Here is a 12,993-nt window from a genome sequence, read left to right as displayed (position 1 = left end):
GGATGATTCAAATAAAGCGAGTCGTCATCGCCAACAGTTGTTTCTCTACTTTTATCTATTTCTACTTTTGTTATTGTTGTTGTTGTTAGCTGTGGTCTATGTTGCTTTATTCGAAAGTACACATATTTTTATGTGAAATTTTTGAACATATTTTATGCATATATTCGAAGCGAATTATGTTTAGAATTTTCAATTAGATATCGGTGTAATCTCAAAAAACAAAAAAGAAAAGAAAACATATGAATGCTAAAACTAACCTCTAACAATAGAGATTTGAAGTTTTGCATACTACTTGGAATTGATAATTATTAGGTTTAGCATAAGTTAAACTCTACTTATCAAAGCTCTAGATAGTCTAGCAATATAGTCAAAGTCTTTAGATAGATAGCATCGGGTATTTAAATAATGTAGTCTATTTTGCTCTTAGCTTAACGTAATAAAATTATATCAGCGTAAAAAATTATATTCTTTTCGAATCCCACTATTTGAGTGAATATTCATTAATTTGTTTTAGATTAAGATAAAGATGAATATTATAATTTTATAAAACATTCAACGGAGCTGAAGCGGATATTAAAGATTGTAAAATGGTTTATTTGTATATTTTGTATATTTTGGTTTTGCTCAATAGGACTCATAGAAAACTTTCTTCGTTCAATGGTCACAAAACATTAAAGTATACGCCGATAGGAAAGTGTAAAGTTTGAATCACTTTTATACCTCGAAAAATTTAGCTGTCATCGGCGCTTATAAAATATTTAAAAATTCTTTTTAATTAATTTGTAACGAAATCTGCTAATAAAAAGCCGGTTAGCTTTTATTCATAATTTGGCTAAAAATTTCTTCGAAAAAATAGGAGTCTCCAAACATTACCTAACTTGACGTTACTCATACGCACTGTTGTACAACTTCATTGAAAGTTAAACGCTATCTAATTATGGCGCATATTTTACATTACATGCGTATGCAGATATGAATATATTAAAAAAAATTCTTGTATTGTACATATTTAAGTGGAATTAATTATATTTTTTATTTTTTTATGAAAGTTTAGTCAGTATGCCTAATATCATACTGAATAAACTTTCATAAAAAACATAAATAAAAATGTGCCTTAATCAATTCCATTAAAATATATTTGTTTAGAATATTTCAAACGACTATATATACGCTGACTCTATATATCACGTTGCAAATTGGTATTTTTATAGAATTAAAACCATATTAGTTTAAATGTACCTAAAATATAGCATTGAATCAAAGGATCGCCGTAATGGAGTTGTGTAGAAAACGTGTAGAACGAACGTTTTATACAAGATTAAGAGGTTAGGTGGGTTTAAACATTCCAAAATTTAAAAAAAAAATTGTCTTATTTAATGGTGCAATGTGTTTAAAATACTATCCAAAAATATGACATCAATCCGTGTAATATTCTAAGAGATATACACTTTGAAAGTTCCGCCCATCAGGCCTCATCAGTCTCAGTTTAAAACTTTAAACGCGTTTATCTCAAAATTAAATTTTTTAATCAGGTGGACTCGATATCTCAAAAAGTTATGAAGAGATTTTGTTAAAATTTCGCAAACATCATCTAGTTAATGAACGAACGATTTTTTTTTTTAGTTTTATTACAACTACTTTTTTTCGAGCCAATATATGGCGAAATTTGGACCAAAAATGTGAGTTTTTTGGTTTAAATATCACAAAATAATGTTTAAACATGTAGCTTTGTTACGCTAAATTGTTAAATAAAAATATATTATTGTATATATTAAAAAAAAATTGTAAAAAATACGCTCTTTCTTCAACCACTAACCCACCTATCCCCTTAGTTTAAAACTATTTTGGAACTATCAACGGCACATATAAAATAATTTAACATAAAAAAAAATTTAACATGTGGACAAAAATTCTAATGATTCTATTATATAAGAACTATTCTATTTAGAGAACCGAAAATTAAGAATTTTTTTAGGTCAAAACAACAATAACAAAACGGCTGGATCTTATTCATAAATATTGCGTAAAAATTTCCTCGGTAAAAACTAGTCTACTATTTATAGAGGAATAATTCATAAGCCACTACTATACTAAAGCTATAATAATCTATACTAATATTATAAAGCTGAAGAGTTTGTTTGTTTGTTTGTTTGAACGCGGTAATCTCCGAAACTACTGGTTCGAATTGAATAATTCTTTTTGTGTTAGATAGTCCATTTATCGAGGAAGGCTATAGGCTATATAGCATCAGGAGCGAAGAAACAGTGGTAAATGTGTAAAAAACGGGGGAAATTAGTTATCTTTGAGGGCTTCCGTTCCTTGCGCTAGGAAAGCGGTTCCAGATTAGATACGCTAAGGATCGAGAACGGTTGGACCATTCTTGATGAAATGTTCAGAGGTTGTTCGTTGTGGATCTTGGAAGGTTTAGTCGGAAAATTGTAAAATTCCAAAAAGTGACTTTTTTCCATACATTTTTTTTTAAACTATCTATAAAAAAAAACAATTCGGAAAATTCGGAAATTGGCAAGTGGCAACAGAGAATTCAGAATTGCAAATGAACGGTGACATCTACAATGAAGCATTGAAATTCATATGCCATCACCAAATCGGCAAATTAGAGATGTACTGAATACAGTTAAACATGCAAATCTATGAAACATCTATGAGATGAGCGCAATGAAAGATCGCTTTGGTGGCGTAATGATACTGTTATTTACAAACACATTCTGTTATTTCGAAATCAACAGCGGCGGAGGAATTGAACGCGTGTCTCAAGTCATCGTGGCGACACGCGAAAACCATATGATTGACCATGAATATGCGGGTGTTCCTGCAACAGGAAAGCAACGCAGAAGATTTGCAAAGAACTGGGCAAATTCTGGTTAATACTTCTAATGGTTTGAAATCAATCCGTACATTAGCCAAATTTATCGTAACTACGATTGGTTGAGTGCGCGCAGATTTTTAACTGCCAAAAATACCGATGTCGATGATTTAATCTATACGACTTAAAGTCAACTTCCGGGAGATTTGTGTTCATACACATCGATCGATCATGTTGAAAATGAAGACGAAGCTGTGAATTATCCAGTGAAATTTCTAAATTCTTTGTCATTATAATGCTTTGTCATTTATTATGCTTCGCAATCTTCAAGCAATGTAATGTAATGTAACAGTTGCAAGAATTTTTTAAAGGGACTTTCAAGGAGGCAGAATGCTTGATTCCACGAATTTCTTTGAGTTCCAACGATTTGCCATTTCAGTTCAAACGTATTCAGTTTCCAATGAGACTTACATTTGGGATGACAATCAACAGGTCTCAAAGACAGTCGCTGGAGGTGTGTGGCATAAATTTCATTCACGAGTTGAAAAATCATCTTCTCTGTATATTTACGCACCGGAACAGAAAGCTGAGTTACATTGAAAAAAAAATGTAGAAAAATCGCAAATAAATGTTTTCCAACCTATACAAATTCAACTTTGTTTTCAAAACAAACAATTTCACGCAGTGCAACGACGGCGGAGTCAGCTAGTTTATTATAAAATATCAAGAAAGTACCTTTGGATTATAGAATGAATATTATTATGTTACTCATACGCACTGCTGTACAAGTTCAGAAAATATTATTACGGTTTTTAGTAAGCGGTTATTAGAACAAATTACTGAATTAATTAAACTAAGGTGTTTCAGATTCTTTAGTAGTAAAAAAAAGTTTTATCGAAAAATAGCGAGGAATAACGGATTTATCGTCGATCTCTGCAGGCACCTCGAAAAGAAGTGTTTGTGCGGTGACCAGCCTACAGCATCACTGGATCATCCGAAACCAAAAAATCAAAATGCTTTCTTTAGTTTATTAGTTTATCTTTCAACTGACGTCGAGTTTTTTTAATTTTTAAATTTTTCAATTTTTGGTACCATTTTCAAGCCAAAATGACGATTTTAGACGAAAAAATCGACCTATTTGTTATTGTAAAATTGTTAGTAATTAAAATTTTTGAAAAAACTCGACGTCATTCGAGAGCTATATATATGTAGAATATTTGTTCCAAATTAGTAGTTTTTCCTGTAGGCTGGTCACCGACTTTAAAAATGACATATTTGGGAAAATCGATTCAAAGTTTTGTACACTCAGCGCAGATAGCTGGAGGTACCGTTATTCAACCTGCTGTAACTTCGTTACATGTTGATGGTTCAGAAAAAAAAAAACAAAAAATATATATGCTTAGCATACTGAGTAAATAAACTACGAACTGAAGAGAGTGGTACGAATATAGAGTTATATATTGAAATATGTTAGCCAAATTAAGTGACCGTATAAACTTGGATATAATGAAGCTTGATGGCCAGAAAGAGTAAAATCGGTCCAGAAATTACGTCGGCCCCATATGAATCTATGGGACAATTTGAGTGCTATCTTCCTTACTTTCTTTACTTATTTAATATGACTTTTTATCTATGTAAATTAATAGTACTTACATTTTGTATGTGATGCGATAGCTTCGGTCTTGTAGCAAGAAAAATTCTATCTTCAACTCGAACTTCGAATAATAGAAAAGGGAAAATTTCTATGCGTAAATCCCATTACATAGTACCTTTCTTGCGAATGTGAACAATATTTCATTCGCATCGCAGTACAGAGTTTGACCCCAGGTGAAGCAAAAAATTAGAAGGAGTATTTAACAGCAATTACAGCGCTGTGGAAATTAAAAGACTTATAGCAAATCAGGCCTAAATCAATCCATCATAGAGCTGTTTTCTAACTTCCCGTTGTATTTTGTGAGAGTATTACAATTGTAATATGATAAAGTTGAATCAAAATTACTACGGAACTTCAGACTCATACTGATACTGAAATTGGAAACGACGAAAAAATGTATTTATTTGCAAATCCTAAGGTAAGTCTCAAGACCAACGTTATTTGGTGGTCTGAATAACTAATATCAGAAATGCGAAGAATAGATGCATATTAAGAGCCTTTACTACCAAAATGTTTATTCAAAATATTTTCTGAATGACGAGCGCAATCTCAAAATAATAATTTGGAACACAAAACGATTCCTATGTGCTTTATAATTGGACATCGTCTCTATATACTCATATGCTCTCGCATATATTCAATTGCTCAGTGAGGCCACACATTCCACTCACATACTGTGCGATAACAAACGTGTTTACGATTTTCATTAAAATGTAATTACATTTAATGGCAAACAATAAGCCGAACGACGGACAGGCAGCATGCGAGTGGAATGGGTCTGGATGAGTGGGGTCAACTTACGCATTATAAAACACTGGTGAGTGCAATAATTCGCAGCGAATTGCTGGCGCTTACAGAACAATCAATTACATAAAATGACGGCATTCGTACAACAAAAACAACAACGCATTTATACTCACAATAAATTGCCGAGCAATATGCGTAAAGCGGATTTTTAAATATTTCATTAATGTAAATTTGTTTAAATTGAATTTGCAAATTGCACAACACAATGAACTGGCCATAATAACGGTATATTATGTGGCAGCAACACGCCTTGTCGATTATTTCAATTGCAATTATTTTTAACTTTCATAACTGAAAACTTTGAAGCCAGCGACAGCAAGCTTATTACTGATGCAACAGCCACAACAGAAAAAACAACAACAACAATTTCAAGGACTCGCTTAACACACAGAAAGTGATTTTACGCGATTTTTTTCCCACAAATTATTAACTCCCAACTAAAACAAAAACAAAAAGCAGAACGGTGCATAAAAAATTATATAATTTTATAAAAGTTCTTGGTGTTGCCCGAAAGTTTTCACTTGCTCTGCATTTTCATTGCCTCCGTTTGCTGCGAAAGTTGTCTGTTGCTGATATTTTTTTTCTTCGAATGGCGCTTCGCGTTGTCATTGCAAATGACAGCGTAGTGCACTTCATAAATATCGTAACGCGACACTTATGCAATCAACAGTGCCAGGCAACAACACTTTCGTTGAAACTTTTACTTAAATAACTTTGCCATGCGCTTACATAAGCGCCTACTTAAGTGTGTGCATACTTAATTAGCAATGAAATAACTTCGACGCGCATCTTTACAGTAGGAAAGTTGGCGACGCGAAATCAATAAATTTTAATAATGACATTGAAGGCATCTAAAAGTAACTTTTCACACTTTCCCAGAATAATAATAACAACATGGAAATGAAAAAGTATGAATTTTGATACTTTTTGAAAGTTGAAAAAAATTTCTAGACACTTTAAATTCCTATGAGACTTAAACGCAAGGATCAACCTCCCTACCTAACTTAAGGGGTTATATACAGTTAGAATTTTCAAAAAATCGATTTTTTTTATTTCATTTTCTTAATGTACATATATTTAAGAATACACACAGAAAAATTCATTTCGTTCCGGTGAATATTTTCAAAGTTACAAGCAAATGAAAAATTTGAAAAGGCGTTTCAGAGTGCTTTTAAGTACAAGGTCCAAACTTTAAACGCGTTTTTCTCAAAATGGTGTTTTCAAAGTCGTTGACCAACATTACTCGAAAACGGCTAGACCGATTAGTCTCAAATTTTAACACGACCTTCTTAAATATATTTTTTAGTAATTAATCGTAGATTTTTTCTCTCCGATAAATATATTTTTTTTTATAAACAATTTAAGGCTGAAATTTCGGTGAAGAATCGATTTTTTTTTTTTTGAGAAACCGCCATTTTGTCAAAAAATTTTATTTTGCTTATTCCTTCGATTAATCACTAGATTTAACATTATTTTAACGAAATCTGTTTGGTTTTTTGATTTCGGATGATCCAGTTCCGAGATATAGTGGTCACCGCAGAACGTCTTTTTTGAGAAGAGCTCCTGGAGATCAGCTGTAGCTCTTTTTCAAATAAATGTTTTTACTAAAACTAAGTCTTAAAATACAGTTAAAAGATACCATAATATGTGTATAAATTTTTGGATCAATAAATTAAAAAGTTTTCTCAGAAAAAATTCTGGAAAATTCACTTTCTTTCGGCCGTCTAACTGTATATAACCCCTTAAATCATTATGGCAAAATTTATTTTATTTCTTCCGATATTGTAAACTTAAACAGCTCAAGTAGCTGATCGGTTTCGTATTAGATTAAGTAGACGATCACCCTAAGTTCAACCTCAAAAAAGACTCAATCCTATATTAGAGACTCTTACAATAATTAAAGACGTGTGAGCCATTTTCAAGTTAAGCAAAATTTTAATATTTAGTCTAATGCATGTTCTCAGCACACGAACCAAATTACTATATCTATCGTGGAAACATTAGCCACCGAGATCACTACTTTTTGATACCGAGTCACGATTTTTGAGTATATCTTACGCCTTCCCTAATTAATGTAAATAAAACGAACCTGAGTAATTGAAATAATTATAGTCGAAACACAGAGCATAGATAAATATATAAACCGAAGTTATTCCTCATCAACTCAGGCTATGTATAAATAATATGATTAACCTATTGATTTCCTAAATATTTGAATTTATTTTATTCGAGATAAGGTTCATCGAAAAGTCGGAGATCAGAGTAAAACATACCCCGATAAAAAGGTTGTGTTTTTAGACGTGTAGTTTACAATGAGGCAAGAAAGAATGAAGGTGAGAAAGGTCTGAATCGATTTCTTAAACATATTATACTAGCCGACCGCTCCGGCTTCGCACGGCTTTAAACAAACATTTCAAAAGTTATAAGGTTTTACACACGCTTCCATACATATCTATGTACTTCCCGTTTCTTGCGTGGGTTCATTTAAAAAAGTAAAATGAAGAAAATTCGCGCATAATATTATATTTTATTTGCAATGAGCTAAATCTTGATTGCGACCTCTAGTCTCTGGTGTCCGATGAATATAGCGGAATAAAACTTTATACCAATATCGACAGCGATTACAGGAAGCGGAAGTCTCATAACGGAAGCGGATATGATACAAACCGAAGTCTTCTATGAACAGGAAACATTTATGTTAAGCCCTGAAGCTGACGCTGCTCCCGTCACTAAGCACTTTCTGGAGAAGGGACGTTTCCTGTCCAATTTCGCTATATATCCAACATCCGTTTTCGGTAAAATATTTCCGGTTCCGGTACATATTTCCCATATCTGGTTCCATCGGTTATCCCATATCTTGTTTTAGTTGGCTCATTCCGTTTCCGGATGCCCCACTTCCAGTTTCAGTAACCAATATTCCGTCACCCCATTTCCTGTTCCGGCAATATTGTTATCCATATCCGTTTCCGGATGCCCCATTTCCGGTTCCGGTGACATCATATCCGGTTACCTCACCCTGATCACGTGATGACATTTCAAGATCACATGATATTTTTGTTTACAGGTCAATGACCCCGCCCAGACCACGTGATGTCAATTCGAGATCACATGATATTAATGTTTACAGGTCAATGACTCCACCGTAATCACGTGATATTATTTCAAGATCACGTGATATTTTTGTTTACATTTTTGAGTGAGGTCAATGACCCCACCCTGATCACGTGAGGTGGTTTTAAGGTTACGTCATATTTTTTTTTACAGGTCATTGAGCCCGCCCAGATCACGTGATATCATTTCAAGATCACGTGATATTTTTGTTTACATTTTGGAGTGAGGTCTTTGGTGTCCGATGTCTTTCTCTCGGATTATGAAGTGATATATTTCTAATATTTTGACAATTTCCAGTTTCAGATTAAGATTCTCCGGAGTCTTTTTGTTACCCTCACCTGAGAACTATTTCCAGAAAGTTTAAATTATAGCAATATAATATAGCCTATTTTATTCGAGGTGAATGCAGCTTTCGAATGGTGAACGAATGTTTGAAATCGGCACAGTAGTTTTTGAGTTTATTCATTACAAACATACATACAAACCTTTCCTCTTTATAACAGTAGCATAGATAAATAAACGAAGATTATTCAAAATAGCGCTATGTATAATAAAAGTAGGTGTGGTTCTATTTCACTGATTTTCGGATTACTACAAGGAGGATATGCAAATAATGGCAATCAATTTTGGTACAATTCGTTCAAGTAGTTTGTGAGATACCAAAATCTTCTTATAAGAGAACTGGAAAACTAAGGCACGTAGTTAGTAATATTTTTTTAAAAAGCCCTTTTTTCGAATTTTTAATCCAAATACAGTGAAACTTCTCTAACTTGAATCACTATAATCCACAAAAAAAATTTCGAGTTAGAGAGACTTCGAGTTATAGAATTTTCATTAAAACATACATTTTTCAAAAAGCGGTAAAAAATAGAGTTATGGAGAACTTTGAGTTCAGGAAATTTGAGTTATGGAAGGAAATTTCTATGCAATTTGATTTCTAAACGCTGTTGCCAATACAAAAGTTCGAGTTATGGAGATTTTCGAGTTATGGAAATTCCACTGTATTTCGATTTTGGAGCCTAACTTCGAAAATTGGAAAATATTTTTTTTTTTACTTATGACTCAAACTCCTGAAAAAAATTAGTTCACTCACGAAATGTAATATACATTTTTCGTGTTTAAAATATTTCAACCCAGGACCAATATCCTGGAGATATTCTCAATGACCGAAAAGTCATTGATCGAATTGGATTCCTGAAAATGGAATTGCAACTAGAATATACTTTGGTTTCCAAACAATAATTTCAATTCAACCTATATAATTATAAGATAATGCAAAACCTACTCCATCTATATAATACTTGGAGGAGTATCTTTATTTCGAGGAGTCATTGTAAGAATTTTGAGAAAAATGTGGATATGAAGTAAAAGAACACTTTACAACCAGCAGATCTAATTCCGTTTACATTCAATTAATAATATTAAAAGAAAGAAAACAGGAAAAATCCAGTAGTCAATATTTTTATATTGCTCTATGAAATAGTCGACAGATTCATAAAACATCAACGAGTTTAGACCATATGAAAATATACGGAAAAGAAAGATTTCTCACTTTGATTTTGAATGGTGAAATAATAATCTTGGAACATCAGCATATAGAAGAGCAGAGATAATTACAAAGGTAGTTCAAAATTATATACTTTGCACTAGCATTACGTGTATAATAGAAATGTTAATTGAAATTTAGTAACTTATTAATTCACATAATTAAGAATCCCATAATAGAAATTTCTATTATCAACTCCTTATCGTACATCAGGTATATTCAACACTTCTAAACAACAGTGATGCTGCTCTATAAATTTTAATTATAACCAACTATTTATAACCAACTATTAGTGCCTGTAATTTAATTTGTTTCGATCAAAAGAATCTAATGGCACCTACAGCCGGTGCCTTTTATCAGTGAAAAGATGTCATCTGACCACCAATTCATTAAAATCACTGTTCGGCGTTGAGAGCAAAAACCACCACAACTAAAAAGCCAATAAAGTACATAAGAGCATGGTGGCAACATGTGTGTATGTAACTATTTTTCATTTCATTTTATAACCCTCCTACTCATATGAGTATCTCTATTACATACATATGTATGTACATACTTATATAAGTGTGAGTACATTTAATAGCTCGCTTGCCCACTTTTTCATATTTCCGCTCGCACGGTGTGATTTTTGACAGTTTGCTCTAACGGTGAATGGCTTAAAACCACAGCGTGATAAATTTAATTAATACGACAATAAATTTATAATTGCACCATCAATATTGTCGCTGCTCATTTTTGTATTTCCCGTGGCCTGTGGCCTACTATAGATTTATATGCTTTTAATTTTTTGTATAAGTATATAAAATGTGTGGCGAAAATACTAAATATACGGTGGTATATTGGCAAATGTCATTAATATCAATAAACTGACAGCTAAGTGGGAGTGCTTAAATTGTGGCTTAACTCAATAATGAACTATGTATGTAACGTATATTTAAGTGGCGATAGTTGTCAGAATGTGTTGTACTTTCACTTTTACTAGGCGCGTATTATATAATTTTTTATAAGTAAGAAATACATTAAACAATTATAAAAAACGATATCAGAGACAAATAAATACAATAAATAAATAGTATAAAAATAGTCGAGAGAACGAAGAAAACCCAAGATAACTCTTGTATAACACTGCGTACTCATCATATCATATTTAATGACGAAAATATTAACTAAACTGACAACTGATATAAAGGGAAATACTCCAATCCTGAAACTCCTACAATTTCTGTCATTCAGATATTTCATAATATAATTATTAAACAGCAATTTGATTGGTTTATTGGAAACAAAAAAATTAGCGGCGTTTTAATCTGTAAACTTAAATGCATGAAACGCACTACAATCAAGTAAATATACCAAAAATTTAACTTTTGGTAGACATTTGAATAAAAAAGTGAGAATTTTCGGAATTTCGGAGCGTTCCATGCGTTTACATGTGCGGAGTGCAGTCCTTCGGTCAAGTCGTTTTTTATATATGATGGAGGAAAGTTCGAAAATCACAGTTTTGCGTAAAACGCGTTCAAAGTTTCCAGCTGCCAACTAAGCGCTTCGAACAGCTTCTTCTGCTAACTGCTGTATATTTAAAACGACTTCGAATTTCTAAAAATCACTTTAACTACCGTATTCTACGCCCCCTTAAATGAAAAAATATGTATGGGCGAGTTCAAAAATAACGGTAATTTTCGTTTATTTTTAAATACAGTGGAACTTCTCTAACTCGAATCACCATAATACACACAAAAAACTTCGAGTTAGAGAGACTTCGAGTTATAGAATTTTCATTAAAACATGCAATTATTGAAAAAGCTGTGATACGTAGATTTATATACTGTCTTATTTATTTACTTCGCATAAAATTTTGAGTATATAAGCTTAAAACATAAATTCTGTAATTTTGATTGTTGCAGTTTACATTTGTTTGGCTCTTGACGTCTGTATTACTCTGTATCCCATCCTTTGTTATATAATTTATGCAATCCACAAGTGTAATATCATATTTTTTGTTCGACTCCATTCGTTATAGAGGGAGTCTTTTAAAATTCTGCCTCGATAGTAAAATTTTTAATTTTGTATTATGCCCTGGCCGAAAAGTTCGAATTTGTATGATATTTGACTTCTATTGCCAATTAAAAAGTTCGAGTTATGGCGATCTTCGACTTATAGAAGTTCGAGTAATGGAAGTGCCACTGTATATATATTAATTCGTCTACATTAATATTATCGCCTTTAAAATAGTCCCCATTATGACCACGCTTCTTCCAATCGTCGGAACACTTCTAAAGCTCGATTTTTGGTATAACCTTTGGCTTTTCCACTCTTTCTCGTATTCTTGAATTTCAATTTGTATCAATATCATTTTGTCATTTGGACTCTCCAAACCGCTGAAATTTTACAATTTCCGTTATTTTTTTAACTCTCCCATATTTTGACTCAGTGTAGAAAATAATGTTTCTAAATATAATTTTCCGTAGAACGAATATTACCCGTCACTTTGATCGAAAACACTTCTAGAGTAATCTTAGAGCTTTGATACTAAAAAACCCTCTTCTTTCTCTTTACAAAATGTTAGATATGTAAGAAGAGGTGAATCTGCTAAAACATTCGAGAATTCTCCTCGCGAGGTCTTTATCTTTAAGAAATGATCTTGTTGAGGTGGTGTTTAATTGAGATGTGGGTTATGTGTGATTATTAGCAGTAACTACCTTATAAACATCCCCAACTAAACAAGAAATTGAACGATTTGTCGGAGTAAATCATACTTAATCAAGGTAAAAACTAATAGTAAAAAAACAAAAAAGTATACAAAATGGGTAAAAGAAAATCATTCACTTTGATCTATCGCGAAGAGCACATTTAATTTCGGACGTTTTAGTCTAAAGACTAATTTCATATGAAATAATTCGGAACAGTCTGCTACCATATTTAAAGAAATATTAAGAGAAGATTTGTCAAAATAATAAAAAATCAAAAACAAAAATCAGGTTGAAACGTCTATTTAACCTCATTATTGTATGATAATAGCAAACAGAAGTTTAGGACTACATTTATGAACAT

The 12,993-nt window shown here is 32.2% G+C and overlaps 1 long non-coding RNA gene across 1 annotated transcript in view; it reads right to left on the bottom strand.

Moving 5' to 3' along the window:
* Positions 1-12,993, bottom strand: part of LOC128922276 (uncharacterized) — a 79,482-nt gene that overhangs the window by 47,370 nt on the left and 19,119 nt on the right. The window lies entirely within an intron of this gene.

Source organism: Zeugodacus cucurbitae, chromosome 5, assembly GCF_028554725.1.
Source record: "Zeugodacus cucurbitae isolate PBARC_wt_2022May chromosome 5, idZeuCucr1.2, whole genome shotgun sequence".
Taxonomy (NCBI): domain Eukaryota; kingdom Metazoa; phylum Arthropoda; class Insecta; order Diptera; family Tephritidae; genus Zeugodacus; species Zeugodacus cucurbitae.
This window is presented reverse-complemented; position numbering and strand designations above follow the sequence as displayed.